This window comes from Acomys minous, assembly GCF_964271855.1.
Source record: "Acomys minous genome assembly, chromosome: 13".
Classification (NCBI taxonomy): Eukaryota; Metazoa; Chordata; class Mammalia; order Rodentia; family Muridae; genus Acomys; species Acomys minous.
In genome coordinates this window covers 108,795,223-108,820,460 of record NC_140495.1, presented here as the reverse complement: position 1 = coordinate 108,820,460, position 25,238 = coordinate 108,795,223, and the positions used below count along the sequence as shown (strand labels likewise).

Genomic DNA, 25,238 nt, shown 5'->3' with positions numbered 1-25,238 from the left:
TCAGACTGGCCTCAAACTTTCTGTGTAGCTAAGGATGACTTTCTGATACTTGTACCTTCACCTCCTGAGTATTGGGGTGACAGCTGTGTACTATCATGCCTGGATAGGGCTGCCATTCTGTGGGGGAGGGGGAGAAAAGGATGGAGGGGAACGGAGGAAGGAGGCAGGGAGGGAGAGAGGGAGAGAGAAAGAGAAAGACAGATACAGAGAGAGATTGATTCGTGTGTTTTTGTTTTGTTTTGAGTTAGGGTCTCACTGTAGCCCTGGCTGTCCTTGAACTCATTATGCAGACAAAACTGGCCTTGAACTCACAGGGATACACCTGCCTCTGCCTATTGAGTGCTGGTATTAAAGGTGTGCACAACCATGCCTGGCTGACATTGATAATTTTTTAAAGTTTTATTATATTTTATTTATTGTGTGTATGTACTCATGTGCACACCACAGCACACCTGTGGAGGTCAGAGGACAACTTTCCGGAATTAGTCCCTCCTTTCACCATGTGGGGGGATCAAACTCAGGTGTGCGCGCTTGCCAGCGAGCCTCTTTACCTGAGGAACTATCTTGCCAGCCCTCACTTCGGTTAAGTTTTACCAAATTCTAGCATGTTCTCACTGCAGTACTAGAGCATCCAGCTTGCCAGCTGGATGAATTCATACGGAAGTCTGTGGTCGTTTGGAGTGTGACACCTTCTGGGCTGCCACAGTAACCGTTCATTTACAAATTGATGCTCTTCCCCATGGACCACATAAGGTCTGGCTAGTCCCCTGGGATTGCATCACTTCCTGTGGCCTTTCGGAAGCCCTCTCTCCACTTGCAGTGTCGTGTGTGGGCATGCTGTGCTGAGGGAGTGGCGTTGGGTGGGTAGTGTGTGTGTAAGAGGTGTGGGCTCCGGATGTGGCCGCCAAAACCTTCTGAGGTCATCAGGAGAGACGCCACTCCAAAGTTGTGTGCCTTCAGACATGGCAGTAAAGAGCACTTCAGGAAGTCTGATGCAATCTACAGGCTGCCTGTCAGGGAGGTGGGCCCCACACAGCTGTGCTCGCTGTCTGAGTCACCCCAGCTGGTGGCCCTGCTACTCTTCACACACTTCCTGTCTGGCAAAGCCTGCTGGGTAGCTAACAAGAGTCCCAGAGCTTGGGTCTCAGCATCCTCTCCAAACATGCTCACAACATGGGGGCTTTCACATTTGCAGAGGTGTGCACTGGGGACCGAAGAGTACAGGCTGCTGCTGTTTTGGGGGGCTGTACTTGGAGAGTCAGCAAAGGGCCTAGAACCCACCTCATCTTGTCACATTTACTTAGCTCCCTCGTTTTCTGTTTCAGTTCCTTTGTGGTTTGCCTGAAGCCTCCTGCACTAGCTCCAGCCCCTCTGAAGAAGCTGCTCTCCCCAGCCCCACCTCAAAGATTGCCTGTATCAGGGATGCCCCAAGATTTTCTTTCTTTCGTTCTTTCTTTTTTTTAAAGATTTATTTATTTATTTTATCTATAAGTGTTCTATTTGCCTGTATGCTTTGCAGGGCAGAAGAGGGCACCAGATCACATTATAGATGGTTGTGAGCCACCATGTGGGTGCTGGGAATTGAACTCAGGACCTCTGGAAGAACAGACAGTGCTCTTAACCTCTGAGCCATCTCTCCAGCCCACCCTGAGCTTTCCTTTCTTTCTTCTTTCCTTCCTTCTCCCTTCTCTTTCTTTCTTTCTTTCTTTCTTTCTTTCTTTTTTGTTGTTGTTGCTTTAAAACAGGGTTTCTTTGTGTACCCCTGGCTGTCCTGGAGCTCACTATGTAAACCAGGCTGGCCTTGAACTCAGACATTCTCTTGCCTCCGCCTCTCCTCGTGTGGAATTAAAGACATGCAGCACCCACCACATGTTGGCTCTGTTTCTTAACAATTAAACTTTATTATACAACCCAACTAGCATACACAAGAAGGAAAAAAAGGTTAAAGGGACAGAAGAGTGAACCTTCCGGTATCCGTTCCATGGGACGGGTCTTTAGGTGTCTCTCTGTCCCGCGAGCTGGTCCGGTCCGGTTGCTCTCTCCGTGCGCTCTCCTCGCCTCAACCTGTTGTTTTGTCTTCCCCCCCACCTTCCCAGTCACAAGCAAAGGGCAGTTTCCTTCTCCCTTCGAGGGTCAATTAGGAAAACAATAGCCACGGTGGGGTTCCCAGGTAGGCTTCCTGAATTCCAAGCCCAGGAAGGCTCCAAACAGTCTGTCACAAGGTATTCATGGTGTGCCTCAAGGGTAAAGCCCGCCAAGATTGCTTCCACCTCTGACAAAGCTTAATCTTTCCCACACATCCACACCTGACTACCCTAGCTTTTCTTGGCATCTCAGAGTCCCCTGTGTTTAGTGTCCCTCGAAGAGCCCTGCGGCTGGCATTATTTCAGCAGCTGGCTAACACCTGGCGCCACGTAACTGTAAGCCTGGGCCTCCTTGGCGGAAATGGCTCTGCTCTTCTGGTCCTCTGCCTGGACTCCCTTCTGCTTCCTGAGTGAATGTCCTTTGCTTCTGCCCTTTCTCTCCTGTCCTCTCAGCTCTCTTCCGGTTCACCCCTTCCCTCCTTACCAGGCTCCTCACGCCTCACCCCAGATGGTCTCTCCTGAGCACCAGGTCCATCCCTCTACCTGCCTGCCATGCCGTCGGCCGTCAGGTCTGCAGGTCTGGCTCCTGCTCCTGTTTTTCTAAGACCACAGGCATTTTTGATCCTTCCATAGATTCCTTTCCATCTTTCTTTCTTTCATCTTCCTTTTTTCTTGTCTTCTTAAAAAAAGATTTGTTTACTTTGTCTACATGAGTGCTCTGTTTTCATGCACACCAGAAGAGGGAATCAGATTCCACTGTAGATGGTTGTGAGCCACCATGTGGTTCCTGGGAACTGAACACTGATCCTCTGGAAGAACAGCCAGTGCTCTTAACCAGTGAGCCATCTCTCCAGCCCATCTTCCTTTAAAAAAAAAAATAGGGTCTCACTATGTCACGCTGGTTGGCCTGGAACTTGCTGTGTAATCCAGGTTAGCCTAAACTCCTAGAGATCCACCACCACAGCCAGCCTTGTTTTCTGACTCTTGCTGTGTGACCTAGGCTATAGCTTATGAGCCTCCTGCCCCAGCGCTCTGAGTTCCAGGAATACAGGGTTGCATTTCTAACTCCTTTGGAAGGTCTCCTAGCCTAGTCACCTCCCAGAGACAGCACTTCCTGATCCTGTTGCCTCTGGAGGGCTCACAGCACTCAACCCTGCCAGCACATTGCAATTGACACGCCCATACACCAGTCACTTATTTCTGGGTGTGTGAAGAACCATGTATGAGCAGGGTGTGGTGGTACACACCTATAATCCCAGCACTCAGGAAGTGGAGGCAAGAGGATCTCTATGAGTTCAAGGCCAGCCTGGTCTACAAACCAAGTCCTGGACAGCCAGGGCTACATAGAGAAACCCTGTCTGGGGGTGCGGGGGAAGACTAATCAGCCTCAGAGAGTGCATGGCAACCCCCAGGCACTGGGCCCACAGCTGCAGGACAGGACGCATGGTGCCCAGGATTTATGTCCTAGGACTCTGGCAAAGTACATCTTCCTCTGTTGCTTTTTCTGTGACATCATGACCCTACCCCAGATCCCACAAGGGCCATTCTGTTCCTTGGGCTCTGTAGACTTTAGTAAGTACTGCTGCGGGGCTTGTGCTCTCGTGTCACTGTTGGGCCGGGTCACTGGTTTTTTTATATTGGACCTTGTGGCCAGGTAGAGATGCAAGGCCTGTAGCACTGCTGAGCCTGATTCCCTGCATATTAACTGAACCCTGCTCCTTCCCCTGTGTGCAGAACACTCTCGCCATCTTGTTTAGTAAGGCAGTGTATGAAACACAGTTGACTGCCTCGGTCCTGGTCAGTCCTGGGGCTGAGGTTTGGAGTATGCCTGCATTTTGGATTTTTTGTTTTGAAAACAAAAAAACAACAACAATTATGTGGATTCTCCTGTGATCTTTTTACTTTAAAAACTATCAATCTGGAGAGGCAGCTCAGTGGTTAAGAGCACTGCCTGCTCTTCCAGAGGTCCTGAGTTCAATTCCCGGCAACCACATGGTGGCTCACAGCCATCTATAATGAGATCTGGTGCCCTCTTCTGACCTGCAGGTGTACATTCTAATAGAACACACACACACGCATTGAACAAATCTTTTAAAAAATGTATCAAGCAGGTCATGGTGTCCTCATTGCAGGTCATGTGGCCTCATTTCTGTTGCCATGGCCACAGCCGCTTGTGGGAGGAAAGGCCTAGTTGGCTTGTACTCCCAGGTCACAGTCTGTCAGTCAGGGGAGTCGGCAGGGACCACGGAGCGACACGCTGCATGCCGGCTCTGCAGCTCACATTCAGCTAGCTTTCTCATAAACAGGTTCCTAGGGCTGGTGCTGCCCACAGTGGGCTGGGGCCCTCACCCATCAGTCAAGACAGTCTCTCTCAGCTCTGCCCACAGGCCCACTGACCGAGGCAGTCCCTCCATCAAGCCTTTCCTAGATGACACTAGGCTGTGTCAGGGTGACAGTTACAGCAGGCTGGACACTAGTGGGCGTGGATAGTCAGAGGGAAAGTAGAAGGAGAATCGGCTCAGGGCTAGCCTCAGCTACATCATAGGCTGGGGGGCAGCTTGGGCTACTCGAGACCTTGTGTGAACAAGGAAAAAGATTAGAGAAAATGTGAAAACGGCACATTGACCACCAGCCTCTCGACGTGCAGGACGCTTGCCTGCCCAGTAGACGCTGGCTAGTAACCACTTGGAGGTGAGCTCTCTGTTCTCCAGTGTAGTGCTTGGGTTTAGCACACTGCTTCTAAAGCTTTTCTTTTCTTTCTGTGGTTGGCGTAGAGCCCGAGCCTCAGGCACGCTAGGCAAGCACCTTACCACTGAGCTATAACCCTGCCATGAACTATGAGCCCCCGGTGTTGCCATCCCTCGTGTCTCTGTACTCTATGCGGCATCAGCTCCTGTATCATCTGAACTTCCTTCTCTAGTCACTGTCGGCTCTGTACCTGTGTGTGTGTGTGTGTGTGTGTGTGTGTGTGTGTGTGTTCCTGCTAGCATGTTAGTGGCTTGCAGCCTGGCTTCTGAGCTCATCTGCAGGAAGGAGTTGTGGGTGCTGGTTTGGGAAGTGTCCCTCAAGAGCAGCTGATTTGCTTCTGGTGGTGGTGTGTTAGTCAGCTCTCCATCACTGTCACAGAATGCCTGAGGTCATCAGTGTACAAGGAAAAAAGGTTTGGAGGTTCCAACCCATGGTCAGTTGAGTCTGTTGCTTTGGGCCACTGGTGAAACAGCACCATCAGCTGAGGACATGTGACAGAGAGAGTCATTCTTTGCAGGCAATACAGTTGCTACTCTTGGACAGGACAGGACCCAGTGCTGTTCTCAGTACCCATGTCAGACAGCTCACAGCCACCTGGAACTCCAGCTCCAGGGACTTGACTCCCTCCTCTGGCTTTCAGAAGTACATATGCTCATTTTATATATAAATATTTATATATTTATATTTTTTGTTTTTGTTTTTGTTTGTGTTTGTTTTGAGACAGGGTCTCTATGTAGCCCTGGCTTTCTTGAAACTCAATATATAGACCAGATTGGCCTCAAACTCAAAGGTCCTCTGTGCTGGGATTTAAAAAAAAAAAAGCCTTTGTCACCATACCCTTAACCATGCCTCCATAACCCGGAAGGAATGGCTGGCCCTCCTGTGCTGGGCAGCCCTGCAGCTCTTGTCTCCATCCTGCACTTGAGCCACAGCAAGCATGGAGCTGCCAGCTGGGTCCTTGTAAGTCTGGCCTACTCAGGTTCCGTCCTCATTCTGACAGAGATATGTCTGAGGGGAAGGCAAAGCCTCTGGTCACTCAGACTGTGGCTGCTAACAGTCTCAGGCCACACCCTTGGTACGCTGCGCAAAGCCCTCCATGCACCAGCCAGTCTGCCTCTCCTGGCAAACTTAGCTCTTCTCCACTTCAGCAAACCAAACTACCTGCACGCGGAGTACTTGGGAGCTAGAACCCTGTGGGCTTCCGTGTGTGTGTTACCCTCTTTGGCTCTTGTTTGGCATGCACAGCCTGGTACCCTTCCTCCCTCCTCACCCGGTTCCAGTTTCTGCCTCAGTGAGACAAACAGGTGCAAAGGACAGCATGGACAGGCCTCAGCAGAGCTGAACAGGTCTGTCCGTGCCTTCCTCCTTAGCAGCGCCTGAATCCCCCGGAGTGCTGTCAGGACAGAAAGAGCCTCAGAGGTGCCTGTGTGACAGCAGCACCACGGGAGCAGTGCTCTGCCGTGTGTGGTAGGGTTCCGTCCCCTGGGCTGGACACCAAGATAGCAAGGACAGACGGCCTTCTGTCACGTACAGGCCCATTATTTCTCCTCTACAACTCTCAGTCTTTGGCCCTGAGCAAGCACCTATGTGTACAGCGCTGTGTCATGTTACCATTGCTGCAGGTATTTCAGGGCTCCTGGCACAGTCCCTTCCCTCCCTGAGCAGAGCTGGCTGTCTCCGAGGAGAGAACTCTGAGCCCACAGAAACCTCAGCCGTGGTGCAGGTCGGTCATTCTGTGGGATGCCTCTGTGTGTGCATCTGCCTCTGACAACCAGTGAATCCTTCACAGCAGGTATTTCTCTTTGAGGCTGAACTGAGGGGCGACGTTTCCTTGGGCGACTGGGGAGAACAGTTGCGGGCTGGTCTGAGGTATGGCCCTGGCAGTGATGTGTCGCCGTTCTTGTTAGCCTCTCTTTCTCCATCCCTCAAGTGGTGCTAGGTTCTGGGTCACCATTGGTCCCTCAGCCTTGCAAGTCCAGCTTTCCTCTTTGTAGGTGAGCTGCTCAACACGGATGCTGGGTCAGGACCCCAGGGTGGGCGAGAGGCAGTGGCTCAGAATCTGCTGCTGAAGATAGAAAAGGGTGGGGCCACCTGGCTCTGCGGCAGTTCAGGGTGGGGCCACGGATGGCATGGCATCTGAGTAAGGTGCTCGGTGGCCCCAGGCAGCTGTATGAGCAGCCCTTAAGTCATGCATGCCTTGCCACGCCATTTTTAGGGTGTGCCTGTGCTTCTCACAGTCCAAAATGGTTGCCATGGTTCCAGCTGTCACCCCAGAGAGACTTGGAGAAAGAAATCATGTCTCGTCTCTTAAGGAACCTTGGAGAAAATGTCACCACCATCATTGTCGCCTTTTTCCCCACCCCATGACTGAGGACGTGTGGTACTTAGCACATCGGGGCTGTGGCTACTTATCTATAACGTGCCATGACACATGGAAGAGCGTCCGCTGTTGACAGTGATGGCTGTGGTGGTGGGCAGTTCCTTTCCCGTCTCCCCTGACCCGGGGGGCTCCATGGCCTCTGCTCTAGTTTCTTGCTCCTTCTAACCTGCCTTCCAGCCTTTTCTCTCAGGTTCCGCCCTGCCTCCCATCCCCACCCTCCCTCTCTTTCTGTCCTTCCCTTCCGGCCTCCACCCTCCTCAGTTCCCAGGAAGTGGGAATCAACCGCAGACCCCTCACGCACAGCACAGCTTGGCCTGAACTGCAGATCAGTGAGGGGTTGAGAAACCAGGCTCAGTTGATTTGGAGTTTGCTTGTGTTGTTGTTGTTTTGTTTTTTGTTGTTGTTGTTGTTTGTTTGTTTTTTGAGTCAGGCTCTCTCTATGTAGTCCTGGCTGGCCTGGAACCTGCTGGGTAGACCAGGCTAGCCTCTAAATACATAGAAATCGACTTGCCTCTGCCTCCAGGGTGCTAGTAAAGATGTCTACCACCACTCCGGGATCAACTGATTTGTAAGTCAAGTGCGAATTAGTAGCTTCACCAGAAATGGCAGTGGCTTCAATCAGTGGACATTCATTGCATATGAAAAAATGTGGTGGCTGGCTTAGGTCTGCAGTCCAGCCCCAGCCAGGGTTGTCTCATGGGCTGCAAGGGTGGGGGGCGAGGGGTTGAAAACCACACAAAGCCACTCCCCTACACACACACACCTACGGAGCTTTCCAGCGTATCCCTCCTGGTAGCTTTTCCGTCCCACCTCACCTCCGTTGGCTGTTCTTAGTTGCAAGGGAGGTGGGAGGTATTCCACAGAGGCACCTGGCTACTTTGACTAGAACCCCCGTTCTGTCCCTGAGCAAGCAGAAGAGAGCGCTATGGGTAAGAATAAGCAGGCAGCCACCGTTCCTGCAGCATTAACTTAGTGCCCCTGTCTGCTAGGACCAGCCAAAGTATCCTCATTGCCCAGGCCAAGAGGAACAAGCCAGAAGGCAAGGACAGATGAAACACAAAGAAGGGGCGCCAGGAGACCCCAGAACCTTCTCCAGGCTTACCATCAGCACTCTCCCATGCCCTGCTGTGGCCCTCTCTTCCTTGTCATCCTGGCCTTGTTGCTGGGAGTGACTTCTGTTCCTCAGGTTCTGACATCAGCACCACCACCTGGAACCCGAGGAAGCAGCTGGCTTAGCAGGGGCCTCTGGGAAGAGCTGCACTCCAGCCTCAACGCTCGGAGGCCAGCGGCTGGAAATAGTCTTATTCTTGGGTACACTGGGCCACCTCCAGGTGGCCAGGCTCCAGGGACAGGGCGTCAGGAGCAGGACACGAATCCACAGAACCATGAGATCCTTTTCCAGGCCCATTCACCAGTGTGAGTGTTTTGTCCACGCTGCCAGGGAGGCGTTACCCCATGGGCCAGGCACAGCTTTCTATGACAGTAAATGTTGGTGTTCTTTCCTGGATTCAGAGGAAATTTTAGGAATAATTATTACACTAGATTCATTCTCATTCTCTCCCCCCCCCCTTGTATTTTTTATTTTTGAGATAGTTTGCTTATGCAGCCCAGGCTGTCCTTGAACTCAGGATCTTCCTGCCACAGTCAGTCAGCTGCTCTTAGTTTCCAGGATGCTACCGGAGCAACAGTGTTACATTCCAGAGTGGCTTTGAACTTGTGACTCTCCTGCCTGATGTTCCTAGTGTTGCAGTTAACAGATGGTCACATGGTGCTGTGAATGACGCGTCAGACTTTGTGCACAGGAGGCAAATGCTGTCCTGACTGAGCCACAGTCCCAGCCCCGGCTGGCCTGAGTATGGCATTGTCCTGACAGGAGCAGGGAAGTAAGGAAATAGGACAGAGCTCACTCTCTAGAAAGTTCAATCCGGCTACAGGCTGGGGCAGGCGGAAGGTGTCACTTAGGGTGTTTATCTCTCATCTCTTCACAGATCTGCTCACTGCTGCACTCTTATGAGTGGGAGGGGGGTGCAGGGAGGCGGCGGAGAGGGAAGGGGTGCCCCCTGTGGCAATGGACCTGAGTGTGTCTCTGCTTACTATGGATGAGTCAGCCTCCCTGAGGCTTGTCTTACACCCACATCTGAGCTGTACCCCAGCCCTGCAAGAACGCACTCCTCCTCCTCCTTTATGATTTTTCAATTTTTAATAATATATTTTATTAATTTATTCATATTACATCTCAATTGTTATCCCATCCCTTGTATCCTCCCATTCCTCCCTCCCTCCCATTTTCCCCTAACTCTCCTCCCCTATGACTGTGACTGAGGGGGACCTCCTCCCCTTCTATATGCTCATAGGATAACAAGTCTCTTCTTGGGATTTTTAAATTTTTATTTTGTGTGCATTGATGTTTCGCCTGCATGTCTGTGTGAATGCATCAGATCCCCTGGAACTGGAGTTACAGACAGCTGTGAGCTGCCATGTGGGTGCTGGGAATTGAACCCCGAGGTCCTCTGGAAGAGCAGCCTGTGCTCTTACCCCTGAGCCATCTCTCTAGCGCCTTCTCCTCAAGTCATGTGAGGATCTCGGTTCCTGGCCTCACTCTGTGGTATTCGGAATGTTTCCAGGAAACTGTGGGTGGGACAGGCGGCTGGCTCTGATGCATTCGTTGCTCAGGAGCTTGGACCGTGACCCTGGGTATCCCGGTCAGCTTCCTCATCTGTCACGTTTGGATCGTGCAGGGTTGGCTCACTAGTGTGTCACTAGTGCTGGAAGGTAGTGGGCGCACCCACATGCAAGGGCCTGCGTGGGATGCCACGATAAGAAATGGGGTTCTGTGGGCAGGAGCGTGGCAGCTGTGTGGAGTGGCTGGACCGGATGGAGGAGTGACTAGGGAGGGGCAGCTCCTGAGCTAGGACATTGCCCTGTGTGCCTGGGCTCATGTCCCTTGACTGAGGAGCTCCCAGGACGGAACAGAGGGACAGGAGAGGACAGAAGTGTGTGCTGCCTGCCAGGCGCTGTGCTGGCATGGGGCCACCTGTGGCTGCCATAGATAACTGCTCTTGGATGCGTTGAGCTCTCCGAGGCCTCTGCGTGGTGTTTAGACAGTCGGCAGGAGACCGGCTCCGCACCAGAGTCAGCTGATGGCAGTTCCTCCAGCGCAGGAAGGTGGCCAGGCACAGGTGGGAGGCAGAAGCCAGGAAGGTCCCCATCTTGGAGGAAGAGGGAAGAGCCAGCTGGTTGGGGACATACTCACCAGGAGGAGAGGGCGGCATTCTGCTGGGTGTCGTATGGTGTGTGTTTGGGTAGCTGGTAACGCTTCTGAAGCCTCCACTTTAGTGTCAGCCAAACACCAGAGGCAGATTGTCCCCCTTCAGGCTTCAGAAGCTGAGCGAGAGGCTGCCTAGCCTACTGGCCCCATGTATAGCCTGGCTTTGGAGAAAGGAGGAGGCTCACAGACAGGACATGAAGTCTGAGGCCCAGCCCAGAGCCCTGGACTTGACTGGGACAGCAAAGAGAGATGCAGAGACCAGGGCTAAGACTACCTTGGGTCAGCACCCAGGAGTGTAGGATTGTTCTGAGAGCAGGGAAGTAAAGAAAAAGGTCTGAGTTCCCCCATTCTAGAAAGTTCAGTCTGGCCACAGGCTGGACCAGGGCAGGAGGCACAGCCTGTGGGGCTGTGGCTGGGATGTCAGTCAGAAGAGTCCTCAGGACTCCGCACTCTGTCCCTTTGGTCTTGGGATAAATTGGATCTTGGGAGATGTTTTCGGAGGAGGAAATTGCTTCTGGGAGTCTAAGGTCAAGGTCAAGATGGAGCCAGAATGGACGCAGACACAAACCAAGGCGGCTGTAAGAAGCTTCTTTGTTGTCCAACTAGCCGTGAGAACAGGCTTCAGACGGGGCTGCTCGGTAGACAGCCGTGGCCTTGCAGAAGGACACTATACACACTCTTTCCTGAATCCATGTACCAGCTGCTCTGGTTGGCTCTTTGCACATCCATAAGGTGGGGAGTGTGGGCCCTGCAGGAGGGTGGGCAGCACTGGCCCAGAGTGGGCCTGGGCTCAATGCTTCCCTTGGTTCTTGGCTTTGAGCACCTAGTTTTTGACTGTGCAGCAGAAGACGGGGTACATCAGTTGTTGGTCCTCAACAGGCCCCAGGAGCACACTGGGTGAGCTCACAGGCTGTCCTTGTCTTAGAACATCCTTGTCTGTGCCTTAAAACAAAATTAAGTCAGGAATGGTGGCACACACCTTTAATCCCAGCGTTTGCGAGTCAGAGGCAGGTGGATCTCTTGAGTTCTAGGCCAGCCTGGCCTATAGAGCAAGTTCCAGGATAATCAGAACTGTAGAGACACCCTGCCTTGAAAAAAAATTATCTAAACATATTTTTTAGTCAGGTCTCATGTTGTCCACTCTGACTTCAGGCTCAGTGTAACAAGCTTGGATTTGAGCTCCCACTTCTGTCTCCCTGCGTGCCAAGTGCTGGGATCACAGGCTTGCCCGCGCCCGGGCCCTGATGTCTCTGCAGCTTGATCAGAGCCATGTGCCTGCCTCCAGGCCTGTGGCGGAGTCTTTCTGGTATCTGGAGCCTGAGCCTCTGTTTTCAGGTGTCCTTCAGTGTGTCCTCAGATGACCTCTGCACAGGTGGGGAGAACTCTTGATGGTGCAGGCTCAGCCTGTTTGCTTGTGTTAAAGTTAACATGTTTATTGATACAAAAATAGCGTGTACACCGATCAGAAAGCGTACGGCCAGAAGGAACAGGCTGTCTCTAGGCCAGCCTCACCCCAGAACAAAGGAGTGTGTGACCGGCTCCTGCCCGCACGTGCGTGTACACACACACACACACACACACACACCACATGACATGACACGCATATTCGCTCGCGTACACGTGCTCACGGTTGCTCTTTCCTGCTCCCACACCCTGAGGCTGTGGAGCATAAGTTGACCTGACACCTAGCTTTTCTCACTGGAGTCTGCGCTCGGGTTCTTTCCGTATCAGCCACTGAATTCTCTTCGAGACCTTTTCGGTGTGCATGTGGGGTGTGTGTAGTTTAACCAGTGATCCCCAAGCAAGCAGCGTTTGTGCAACTGGACACTAAAAAGCCTTAAACTCGGGGGCTGAAGAGATGGCTCAGCAGCTAAGAGCACTGGCTGCTCACAGTCACTTCAGCCCTTCATCTGGCCTCTGCGACACTGCACACAGGTACAGGGTGCATTCAGGCAAGCATTCATACACGTAAAAATAAATAAAATCTCACAAAATGTTTAAAGCCATAGACTTGAGTGAACTGTGCCTTCTAAAGTAAAGTTCTTCCCAGCTCTGTGTCGACAGGCCAGAAAGGAGTTACAGCCCAGGATTCTCTGAACCGGTGAGGGAGCTTCCGGAACGTGGAAACAGCCTTCTAGAGACTCAGGGGCTCAACAAGGCAGGTGGCAGGCGCCACAGGGTTTCACGGAAGTGAAGCCCTCCCAGATGGACATAGCATGAGCCAGCCCCTTCTGTGGGGGACAGAAGGGGTACACATGCTTGTGGAGGTCAGAGGGCAGCTTCAGGAGTGGCTCCTCAGGAGCTGTACGGCTTGCGTTTGAGACAGAGTCTCTCAATAGGACGTGGAGCTTGCCAAGCCGGCTAAGCTGACTAGTCAGCGAGCCCTAGGGACCCGCCTTGTCTCTGCCGCCACATTGCTGGGCTTACAAAGTGCATCCACCACTCCCGGCTCTTTCATGTGGGGGCTCTGGGCATTGAACTCAGGTCCCCATGGTTTTTCAACAAGCACTTTACCACTTGAGCTGTCCCGCCAGCCTGAGCTAGCAAGGCGGTTCAAATGAGCCAGCTAAGAAAGGGTAGGCCCCCGACCCAGATCTAGCCAATGGACAGGACAGTCTCCACAGTTGAGTGGAGAGACTTTCACACGAACTCTGGGGCCCCATATTTGACCACGTCCCCTTGATGGGGAGGCCTGGTGGTACTCAGAGGAAGGATAGCAGGCCACCAAGAAGAGACTTGATACCCTGTGAGCATATGGGGGGAGGCGGAGGAGGTCTCCCTCAGTCACAGTCATAGGGGAGGGGAGTGTGGGGAAAGCGGGAGGGAGGGAGGAATGGGAGGATACAAGAGATGGGATAACTATTGAGATGTAATATGAATAAATTAATAAAAAAAGAAAAAAGAAAAAGAAAGGTTAGGCATTTGGGGCAGGAAGGTGGCAAAGCAGTGTCCATGTGGCTCTCAGTCCCCTCTCTGCCTGCCTGGTGCCCAAAACTTTGGAGGCTATGGGAAGCGAGGGTACCTCCCCAGCACCTGTCCCCCAAGGGCCTCACAGACTGTGCCTGCTCTGGAGAGCTGTCACCTCTTCCTGGGGGTTGGGATTGGGCTGTGGGGGATGGGGACTGGAGACACTCAGGAACTCTCCAGGGTTCTGGAAGGGGTCACCATCTTGGCAACAGACACCTACAGTAAATGTAGGTGTGCCTAGGGTCACACCCCAGGCAGCCAAATGAATATCCATTGCGTTAGCAAGCAAGTATGGGAAGAGCTCCAGCTGGGGAAGGCTTATCTAAGGAAGTGCTGTTTCAGCGGCAGTTTGAAGGAAGAGGCAGGCAGCTGATTAAGTAGGGGTCGAGGTGTGGAAGGAGCTGCCCCTGTTGGTGCCTCAGGGCAGGGAGAGCCCACTGGTGAGCTAAGACGTCAAGCCTCACCTTCTCCTGAGAGGTGGTCTTTCTACCTTTCCCTCCCTCTCTCCCCCCTCCCTCCCTCCCTCCCTCTGCCCCCACCCCCACCCCCTTTCTCCTTAGATTAAGATTTATTTTAAGGGATTGGGTGCTCTGTTGCCTTAGAGGCCAGATGAGGACATCCAGTCCTCCTGGAACTGTAGTTACAGACAGTTGTGAGCTGCACGTGCTGGGCATCAGACCCAGGTCCTCCGCAAGAGGAGCCAGTGCTCCCAACCGCTGAGCCATCGGTCCAGCCCTGTCTCCCCTCTTAGCAGGCATTGGGCTCAGAGCACCAGTCCCGTCTGCACTCCCTGGGCCCAGCCTCAGAATTAGGTGCACTTTTCATAATTGGGAACCAAGGCTGTTTCCTGCCCCCATCTGTGCTTCAGAGAACTGGATGCCTTGGAGAGGGGTGGCGTGGCTCACCATTCCCTATTGTACTTTGTGTCTGGCTAGCCTCACCTGCCTCCTGTGTGATCTCCACACAGGGATGTTTTCCCCTTTATCCTAAAGGGCAGGCTGCTGGGGGCTGGAGAGATGACTCAGTGGTTAAGAGCGCCGCCTGCTCTTCCAAACGTCCTGAGTTCAATTCCCAGCAACCACATGGTGGCTCATAACTATCTGTAATGTGATATGGCGCCCTCTTCTGGCTTGCAGGAGTACATGCAAGCAGAGCACTGTATACATAATAATAAATAAATAAACCTTTTAAAAAAGGCTGCTGCAGTACTGCCTGGGCCCCTGCATTTACGCACGCCCCCCCCAACTCCTTACTCCCCCCTCACCCTCCCATTCCCCTACCCTCCACCCCGTCCCTATGCTGGCCCAGGAAGTAACACGTGCCCTGAGGAGGACTCTGGTGCTGCTGGGAGTCTGCCCCAGGAGCACAGCGATGGCAGGCTGCAGAAGGCCAAGACTGACTCCAGGTCCCCAGCAGTTACTGGCCTTCAGGATTTGGGAACATGAAACAGAAATGTCCAGAAATCCCTCAAATGATAAATTATTCTGTATCTTTCCCAACCCTTTATGAATTTTAGAAGATCAGGCTATGAAGCGGACTTGGCCTCTCTCCTTGTTCCCATTTCCTTTCTGCTTGATGGTCAAGCCCAGGAGGGTGTCAAGCTCTACCTCGTCCCGTGTCTCCATCCCGTGATGGCATCACAGGCATGTGACATCACACTCATCTTGAGTTGTCTTTCTATGACAAAGTGTGAAGTCCTAAGTTCAGTTTGTAGAACCCACAATAAAAAGCTGGGCGTGCACCCGTAACCCCAGTAGCCCCAGTAACCCCAGTACTGGATGGTGAAGAGAGGAAGCTTGCTGCCGCCTAGCCTACCTGGCAACTTCCAGGCTGTGAGAAACCCTGTCTCAAAGGTGGTTTGGGAGACTGCGTCCTTTAGGCCCACCGGCTGACGGCCGAGGAAAGAAGATGGTGAGTCCCCGGCTAGCCAGGACTATAGAGTGAAAATGCCAAATAAAAATCAACTGGAGAGCCGGCTGTGGTGGCACACGCCTTTAATCTCAGCACTCGGGAGGCAGAGGCAGGCACATCGCTGTGAGTTCGAGGACAGCCTGGTCTACAAAGGGAGTCGAGGACAGCCAAGGCTACACAGAGAAACCCTGACTTGAGGGGAAAAAAAAAACTGGAGCCGGGTGTGGTAGCCGTGCCTTTAATCCCAGCCCAGGCCTGGAAGGACTTCCCCTGCATTTGTGAGCCACTGGCTGCCCTTTGCGTAGTCACTATCACGCCTGTGTCGTGAGTAACTGAGTTAAGAAACATTTTGTGTGGGCAGACGAGCCTTCGGAACCAGTATCCCTGGGTTTGGGACCATGCGTCCTCCCTGCTCCTGAGGAGAAGTTGAGCAGCTCCGCAGGCCGCTCTGCTAGTGAGCCAAGCCAGTTTGTGTCTGGGGACAGCCCTGCCCTCTTGTCCTTGTGCCAGTCCTGCCTCTGAGGTGGCTGGTCAGCACCAAGCTTAGTCACGCCAGCCCAGGGCTCACAGCACACCACACCTTGTCGGGGAGGCCGTGGGTCTTTTCAGCATCCCGCGCACCTGGCAGGCTCTCCGGTAGGAAGCAGGCCCTCCCCTGGGCTAGCTGTGGGGCTGTTGTGTGCTCCCAGCCCCTCTCAGAAGGAAGAAGGAAGGCTGTGTCCAGGGTGTCCCGCAGGCACCCTTTCACCCTCCACCTACTCCACAGGGACGTGCAGCCTGCAGGGACCAGGCTGTGACCCATGGTAAGGTCGGTGCCTTGGAGTCCCAGGCTGGCCTGTGAGTCGCAGGTAGATAAAGGAAGGCCCTACCTCAGTCTAGACGTCTGGGGGAGAGAGAAGCCGGAAGCAGTAGTGGGGAAAGGTGCACAAGGTCTTGCCAAGCAGGTTATGGTGGGGTGGGGAGATACCACCTGGTAGCTCTAGGATTTGGGCGGAGCTTCTGGAGGAGGTGGCCAGAAAAGAGGGCTGGGAAGGCTGGACCTCCTGGCCTCAGCTGGCAGCCCACCAGCAGCCCACAGAGCTCTTTCTTCCCAGTTTGCAGCAGCCTCCAAGGAAGTCGCTCCTCAGTCCTAGGTGAGTACGGAGGACTCTGGCCCTCACTCTCCCTGACATCGTTTCCCACAGCAATTATTGTTGAGAAGCCGGTGGCTAGAGCCAAGTCGGGATGTGGCCTTTCTTGTCTGTGCCACCTTGTCCTGTTGCCTGTTGCTGTGTTACCAGGGGAGCCCGCTCTCGGGGTATTCCAGGAGCCTCTCTTGTACTGTACCCCCACTTGGCCTCCAGGGAAGCTCCTGCCAAGGCCAGAGAGTTCAGGCAAGGAGCAGCTTGCACTGTGTGGGCTGGGCAAGCGCTGGGATTTCTCTCCCTGGCTCATGGTCACCTCGGACTCCTGAGGGAAGCAGTATTCACAGGTTGGCCATGCCACCAGCATGACATCTGCTGGACGGACGCACGCTTCCCTGGTTTTCTGTGGAGAGCCAGGTCTGTCCTGTGTGGGGGGTAAATAGAGAAGGAACCCAGTGTGACCTGAGGTGTGTGAGAATTGTCGTCCCTGTGGCCTGGTTCTGACATTTCTACATCGCTTCCACAGACCCCTCCTCCTGGCTTCGTGGGCCCCCCCACTTTGAGTATGTGGATTTTCACTGGCTTGGGGGCTGCTGTCAGGTGAGGAGGGATCTGGACATGATTAGGTTCGGATCCCTAGAGTGCTTTCAGGCCTGGGAACCCGTCTGCTTCACTGTCCTTTCACTTACTTCTTGTTCCCTTTCCTCAGGGACCAGGAAGTCCTTCGGGACTTCCTGCTTCCCAGAGCTATGTTCAGCAGCTCTTATCCGTGACTAAAAAGCTCCAGGAGGTGTGCGCTTGAGAGCAAATAGGGACCTGGTGTGTCCCTGTGGCTTCCTCACCCATGTCAGCATCCTCCTAGGCTGCAGCATCCTCCTAGGCTGCTTCCTGGGAGCTTAGCCGCTGCCTCTCTTTAAAGTTAGTGCATTTGCCTGCTTGTTTAGTGTCTCTGAGTGCCTGTGCCCATGTGTGGATGTCAGAGACCAGCCTGGAGGAAGGAGTCAGTTCTCTCGCCCTCGTGCATCCGCGGGATTGATTTCCCAGGCTTGGAGGCAGGTGCTGTGCCCTTACCCACTGAGGCGTCTCATAGGCAGAGCTTCAAGCTTCACTTCTTCACCCACTGTTAGCACACCCATATGATGTCAGCGTGGCCGTACAGTGTCAGCGTGGCCTTAATGCCAAAGCTTGGGAGGCAGAGACCAAAGGATCAGGAGGTCAGTGTTGTCCTTGACCGTGGTAAATTCAAAGCCAGATTGAGTTACATGAGATTAGGAGTGTCTGTCTGTCTGTCTGTCTGTCTGTCTGTCTGTCTGTCTGTCTCTCTCTCTCTCTCTCTCTCTCTCTCTCTCTCTTTCGTCTCTTGTGACAGGCTCTCACCATGTAATTCTGGCTGGCCTGGAACTCTATGTAGACCAGGCTGGCCTTGAACTCACAGAGCTCTACTTGCCACACCACCATGCTCAGGTGACGTGAGACTTTGAAGAAATCAAAAAATTACAACAGGAGTGGAGAGATGGCTCAGAGGTGATAGGCACTTATTATTACTCCTGCAGAGGCCCCTGTTCCACTCCCCGCACCCATGTCAGGTAGCTTACAACAACCTGTTACTCTAACTTCTGGGAATCTGGTGCCTTCTTTTGGCTTCTGTGGACACCTGCACGCATGTTCACGATTAAAAGCAACAGAGATACATCTTTACATTTGTGAAATGTCTTTCCCGTGCAATGCCTATTCTAGGCTGAGTGGGTAAGCCCTGGCCTTCAGATGGCGGCCTTCAGATGGCGGCCTTCAGATGGCGGCCTGAGCCACAGAGAGGCTGGATGGTGGTCCAGGGCACACAGCTCGGTAAGACAGCCGAGTGAGCCTGCTGCAGAGCCTGCTGGCTTCACACCTCTCTAGGGGGCATGAAGTTGTTGAGCTGAGTTCAAGTGGGCAAGCAGCACGCAGCCTCAGCACCAGCCTCGTTCCCTTCCTGCTGCTGTGATAAAACATCCTGACAAATGCACCTTCTGGGAGAAAGGGCTTATCGTAGCTCACAGTGCCAGAATATAGTCCATCATTTTGGGGAAATCAAGGCAGGAACTTGAAACGGGAGGTCCACAGTCAAGAGCAAAGAGACCGCACTCACACATGCCTAGAAGGCACACATGCCTCGTGCTTGCTTGCTTTCTCCACACTTACACAATTCAAGACCCAAACCCAGGGCATGGTGTCACCCACAGTGGGTGGGACCTCCCTTTGTGTTAATGCACTGACAACAATCCTCCTGAGACATGCCCACTGGCCAGCCTCCTCCCTGAGACATGCCCTCAGGCTAACCACATCCAACCGGCTGTCACTGAAATGCTCTTCCCAGCGGAGTCTGCATGACATCAAGTCGACAAAACTATCCCAGTGTCTTCTGAGCTTGGGAGGAAGTTTGAAGTTGTGATACTCAGACTCACAGAGGGTAGAGGGAGGGACAGTGTGTGTGTGGAGCACGGGCTCAGAGAACCCTCAGTGGGCACAAACACTGGACTCAAGGTAGACAGCAGGCTGAGGGTTCAATGCAGAGACCAAAACGACCTCCAGGACTCTGCTTGCAGGCGGTAGGCCACAGGCGCCATCTGGAGCAAGTTTTGGGAAAGCTGCCTTCTGTTGTACAGGCGCAGGCTGGGGGCAGGCGCAGAGCTTGGGGCGCTGCCTTCCTTGTGCAGGCACAGGGCTGGGGGCACTGCCTTCCTGCACGGGCAGTGATGGCTGTCCACCTGAGTCCTCGTGGGCCACCGTGGGAAATACTTCCACATACAGGTTCTGTCTCCCTTATTGGGAACATCGTGTCTGTGAACATATGCAGGGCTGTTCAAGGCCGGAAGAGGGCGTCAGAGCTCCTGAACCTGGAGTCACAGGTGGCTGTAAACTGCGCAGATGGGTGCTAGGAACCCAACTCAGGCCCTCTGGAAGTGCAGCAAACCCACCTATTGGTTTTTCCATCTTCTGGGAGCTTTTTTTTTTTTTTTTAAGATAAATGACTTTTTTAAAAATCCTTTTTCCCCCCACATCACCCTTTTAAAAATGTACTTACCTGTATTTTTTTTTAATCAGCACACAAGCTAACAGGTTTCTTTGTAACACATTCATGCACTTGGCTGTGGTTGGCCCGTCCCACCCGGTGCTTCCCTTCCCCACAGTCCGCCCCGTCCACGTTCATATCCCATGTGGTCTGTCACTTCCCTGCCCATCCCCCTTAGCCACGACGCCCTCCACGGGCCGCTTTCTAGTACCCTGGCCTCTACTTAGAGTTACTCCATATGTGTGCACACACATAAAAACCAGAAGGAAGAGCCTGCTTTGAGGGAGAGCACACGGTGTGTGTGTGTCTGTAATACTTCCTAGTTCCATTCTTAGTGCTGAATAAGATTCTGTTGTGTGGGCTGGAGAGATGGCTCAGTGGTTAAGAGTGCCGCCTGCTCTTCCAGAGGTCCTGAGTTCAATTCCCAGCAACCACATGGTGGCTCACAACCATCTATAATGTAATCTGATACCCTCTTCTGCAGATAAAGCACTCCTATGCAATAAATAAAATTAATAAAAACTTTAAAAAAAAAAAAAAAGATTCTGTTGTGTGACCAGACGCCAAGCAGGGCAGGGCCAAGGATGGAGGAGAGTCCATTTGGTCAGGAGACGGAACGTTCTCGTAGTCTTAGGTTCCAGGAGTGGAACCGAGAGGGGGTCATGGCGTGGCTACAAGCTCCTGCCTTCACGGTGGCTTGGCTCTCATCCCTGCCTGCCCACGGTCTCTCTCCAGGGCTCTGGGTTTCTCTTCTGTGAATGGGGCGTGGTTGCCACTGTTTGGAGATTTGACTGGCTTTGTGAGCTGGGAATCTGGGACACTGCGACAGATAACCTGTGTATCCCAACGGATAGACAGTAACCTGGCTAAACAGAGGCCAGCCTTTCCCAGGGAAGGGCCCCCAAAGCATGGTGCTCCCTTCAAGGTGGCTAGTGTCCTTAATCCCGGCAGAGGCAGGGGGAGCGCTATGTGTTTGGGGCCAGCCTGGTCTACATATAGTTTTGAGCCAGCCAGACATTGTCTTAACAAAGCCAAAAAGCAAAATTATTTTCTCAGAAGACAGAGAGACGGAACAGTAGGAAAGTAGCTGGTTGTGGCAGGAGATGGGGCTCAGTCGATGGGGTCCTTGCCTAGAGATCGCAAAAAGCTTTGGCGCTGATCTCTAGCCATGTGTAATCATGGACATGATGTGCACCAGCAATCTTAGTGTTTGCAGGTTGAGGCAGAAGGACCAGGATGTCAAGGCCATGCTTAGCTTCATACTGAGTTGGAGGGTAGCCTGAGCCACACGAGACCCGTCTCAAAAAAAGAGTTTAGTACTGGGTTACTTCAGGTCACTTTTTTTTTAAAAATAAAGGTTAAAGCAAAAAGGGAGTAGTAGTTCAGTGGTAGAGGTTTACCTGGCACGGACCCAGCCCTGGACCCAAATTCCAGTGATACAAATAATAATAAGGAAATAAATAAAACCAGAGCTGTCTTAGGAAGCCAGTGGAGACTGCCTTGTTTGAGAAACTGGACCACTGTCTCACCCCTGACTCCCAGAAAGGCCAGATAACAGCTTGGGAGGTGGCACTTTAGTGTAAGTGACTCCATTGTGTTGTTGTTTAGTCTGATCTGTTCGAGCCAGGTGGGAGAGCCTAGTCCAAAACAGCGGCTTCCTGTGACTGTCAGTGCTGATCATCTGAGGCTGGTGGCCCGCGGCTTGACGCTCGCAGAGGGTGGGTGGGCTCCGTGTAGGAAGACGTGGAGAAAGCTTGCCCTGTGCACCGGCCTCCGCAGCCTTTTCTATCCCTTGTCTCTACGGTCTCTGGAGTTTTCCTTCCACCTCCCCCTTCTAAGCTGGAATCCTGTGTAACTGCACCAGCCTCACGTCAGTCTTTATTAAAAACCATCTGGCTGGGCAGAGGCGGGGCACACCTTTAATCCCAGCACTCAGGAGGCAGAGGCAGGCAGTCTCTGAGTTTGAGGCCAGCCTGGTCTACAAAAGCGAGTCCAGGACAACCTAAGCTACACAGAGAAACCCGATCCCGAAAAACAAAAAGGAAAACAAACAAAAACCATCTGTTCATTCATGGCTTTATTTTCTTCTCTCAACTCAACTCTCTTCTAAAATGAGGACTTTTTTTTTTTTTTAATGTATACAGTGCTCTGTCTGCATGTACACCTGCAGGCCAGAAGAGGGCATCAGATCTCATTGTAGATGGTTGTGAGCCACCATGTGAGTGCTGGGAATTGAACTCAGGACCTCTGGAAGAGTAGTCAGTGCTCTTAACCACTGAGCCACCTGTCCAGCCCAATGAGGACATTTTATCCTCAGAATTATCCGGGATGGCCTAGTTGTCTTTGACCTTGACCTTCTCTGAGGCCTCCCGAGGGGACCCAGCACCTGCCCTGCCTTTCTCCCTCACTGTGTGTAGCAGGTGCTGGCTTTCTCTACCTCGCTGGGAGCCCAGAGCATGAAGGCACCTAAAGACTTATTGGCTGTTGGTCACGTCTCACTCTACAAGTGAGTGATTTGCCTGTGTGTGTGTGTGGGGGGGGTGTCACCAAGGGCATGTGGTGCTCACAGAGGTCAGAAGACAGCATCAGATCCCTTGGAACTGGGATTACAGGTGCGAGCAGCTGTGTGGGTGCTGGGATCTGAGCCAAGACCCTCTATAGGAGCAGCTAGTGCTTGTGTTTAGGGTTTTATTTTTTGTTTGTTTTGTTTCTCTTTTTTTTTCGATACAGGGTTTCTCTGTGTAGCCTTAGCTGTCCTGTACTCACTTTGTAGCCCAGGCTGGCCTCGAACTCACAGAGATCTGCCTGCCTCTGCCTCCCGAGTGCTGGGATTGCAGGCACGCGCCACCAGGCCTGGCTGCAGCCAGTGCTCTTATCCACTGAGCCATCGCCCCAGCCTGGGACTTAACATTCTTTAGGGAAGGGACAAGTGCTGATTGGAGAACTGAGTCACTGTGCGCAGACCCCAGAAGGCTGAGGGACTGGGCTGCAGATGGCGTGGGGAAGGCTGCAAGTCCTTGAGGGTGCCTCACTGAACTGGTGGCCTTGGAGAAGGGAGGGAAGGAGGTGAGGCAGGAGATAAACGCCTTGGGCAGGAGGATCTAGACCAGCCAGGAGGCACATGGATGTGTCACAGCAGTGGTGACTCTAGGAGCCGAGGGGAGGGAAAGTGAAGCGGGTTCAGCTGGTGTCGCATCGGGGACAATACTGGGCTCCTTACAAAAAGTCAAAAGTTACAGAAATGTAAAAGAATTCTTTAGTCATTTTGGAGGCCGCCCACTGCTTGATGTGGTCTGTATTCTGTTAAATGTCTTCATCTCAGTGTGTTGAGAAAGCATGCTCTGTGGCTGGGTAACGTTTCCCTTTTCTGCACGTGCTGTTTGTCTGACTGTTCCTCTGTGGGCAGTGGCTCTGGGTTGATTCTTCGGCACTGTAAATATGGAGCCGGCACCTGTGTGTTTTCCTGCACAGGGAATTAAAACGTCCATCGCAGAGGCTAATATTCCCAGGCTGAGCTGAAGTTTGGTGGCCGTGGTGTACTGGACAGATGTGGGTGGCCCCTCTCTCCCCAGAGGGTCAGAAGCCAGTCAGCCCTGCTCACCTGCCCTGCCTCCTCCCTACGTCCATCACCCTGTCTGCTCGGGTCATTTTCGTGCCCTCCCCTTGGCTGGGTGCTCGTCTCCTACTCCTGACAGAGCAAGGCAGGATTTCCCCAGATGGAGGCCAGAGTGATAAAGTGGGGTACTGGGTTGTCAGCGCTCAGCACTGAGTCAGTCCTGCCTGCCCAGCGCAGTGGGCTGCCTAGGTGAGATGAGATCATCGTAAAATGAATGAATTATTCTGTACACATTAATCAGGAAATTATTCCTGCAGCAATTATTCATAAACCAGCTATTTTCCAAATAAAAGACACAAAAATTTGTTAGATTTATAATAAGCCTTAGAGCCCCAGAGCCGAACAGACATCAGCCCTCTTGTTGCTTCCCACCCAGAATCCCAAATACTCACATGTGTTCCATTTGGGCTGCTGCTGCTCCATCAGAACAGTCCTCAGAGCAAGCCGCTCTTGGTCACTCCATAGTAACCTCCTGTCTCCTTCCCGTCTTCATCATCCTCGTCTTCTCCCTGTGGTCCTCCTGAGACCCCCAAACCATGGACCTTGGCTCTACCTCCCTGTCTTCTGCCCAGCCCAGGCTGTCAGCAACTTTATTAACCAGTCAGGGATGTTGGGGGGGTAGGGGGCGTTCCTTACATCCCATGGATACAGAGGATGGTCGGTCCCACATTCATAACAATGCCAGTAGCAGGGCAGTAGCCTGGTCTCGGGGCAAGGAAACCAGCATCTGGAAGCACAAGACCGTCCTCCAGCAGATGATGGTGAGGGTGCTTGCAGAAGTCAGGAGGCTTCCCTAGTCTTAGTGGTTGAGAAAGGAAAGTGATGGTGTCTAGACCTGGTGACTGTAGAGCCCCACAGCACTGCAACCAGAAGGCTGGGCTGCTGCTTCGTAGCCCGAGGGGCCCTTGGACACCACGTGAAGCTGTCAGACCCAGGCATGTGGCTGTTCATGTCAGCTGGACTTAGGTGAGCTGTGTATGAGCACAGCAGAGGTAGGGGCGTGTGTATGCATGAAGTGTGTGTATGTGTGTGTGTGTGGGGTGTGTGTGCATGTACATGTATCTGTGTATCCAAGCAGCCCCAGGAGGCGGGAACCAGAGCACGCCAGAGCATGTGCAGGGGGTCCTGGAGATTACCGTATGGTCAGTGGGGTCTTAGAGCAGGCCTCAGCAGCACCAGCCCCTGTGTCGGTCATCCTTGGATGACTCAGCTTGGATCTTTCCAGGAATGGACAGGCGGGCCCTTTCTCCTACTGGCTCCCCGCCTGGATTCAACCAGCCTCCCTGCTAATGTCTTTCTCAGCCCTGCCAGGGAGGGTTTTTTTTGTTTTGTTTTGTTTTGTTTTTTTGTTTTGTTTTGTTTTCTCTGTCAGAGCCCTCCTGGGCCCCTCCTTTGTCCAGGTAGATGGTCCTCCCACCCTTTACCTGTCTGTACCAGGAGCCATCCAGCTGCAGCCACATGACCCTTCTCTGTCCCGCTGTCCCTGTCCTCTTCTTTGCATCTGCTCCCACCACCTGCCCTAGAGCAGTGCGCTGCACTTGTGCCCCGCAGCGCCTGGCGTCGTCACTCCACGCTGCACTCGTGCCCCGCAGCGCCTGGCGTCACTCCACCCTGCACTCGTGCCCCGCAGCGCCTGGCGTCACTCCACGCTGCACTCATACCCGCAGCGCCTGGCGTCACTCCACGCTGCACTCGTGCCCCGCAGCGCCTGGCGTCACTCCACGCTGCACTCATACCCGCAGCGCCTGGCGTCACTCCACGCTGCACTCATACCCGCAGCGCCTGGCGTCACTCCACGCTGCACTCATACCCGCAGCGCCTGGCGTCACTCCACGCTGCACTCATACCCGCAGCGCCTGGCGTCACTCCACGCTGCACTCATACCCGCAGCGCCTGGCGTCACTCCACGCTGCACTCGTGCCCCGCAGCGCCTGGTGTCACTCCACGCTGCACTCATACCCGCAGCGCCTGGTGTCACTCCACGCTGCACTCATACCCGCAGCGCCTGGCGTCACTCCACCCTGCACTCGTGCCCCGCAGCGCCTGGCGTCACTCCACCCTGCACTCGTGCCCCGCAGCGCCTGGCGT

At 53.3% G+C, this 25,238-nt stretch overlaps 1 protein-coding gene across 2 annotated transcripts in view; it reads left to right on the top strand.

Moving 5' to 3' along the window:
• Positions 1–25,238, top strand: part of PPARD (peroxisome proliferator activated receptor delta) — a 69,776-nt gene that overhangs the window by 23,836 nt on the left and 20,702 nt on the right. The window contains exon 1 of one of the 2 annotated variants that reach the window (XM_084755219.1): positions 16,458–16,491. The exons of the other annotated variant lie outside the window; for it this stretch is intronic. The gene's annotated coding sequence lies outside the window, so the exon portion shown is untranslated. Of the gene's footprint in view, positions 1–16,457; positions 16,492–25,238 lie in introns of those variants that run through there. 2 annotated transcript variants of the gene reach the window in all.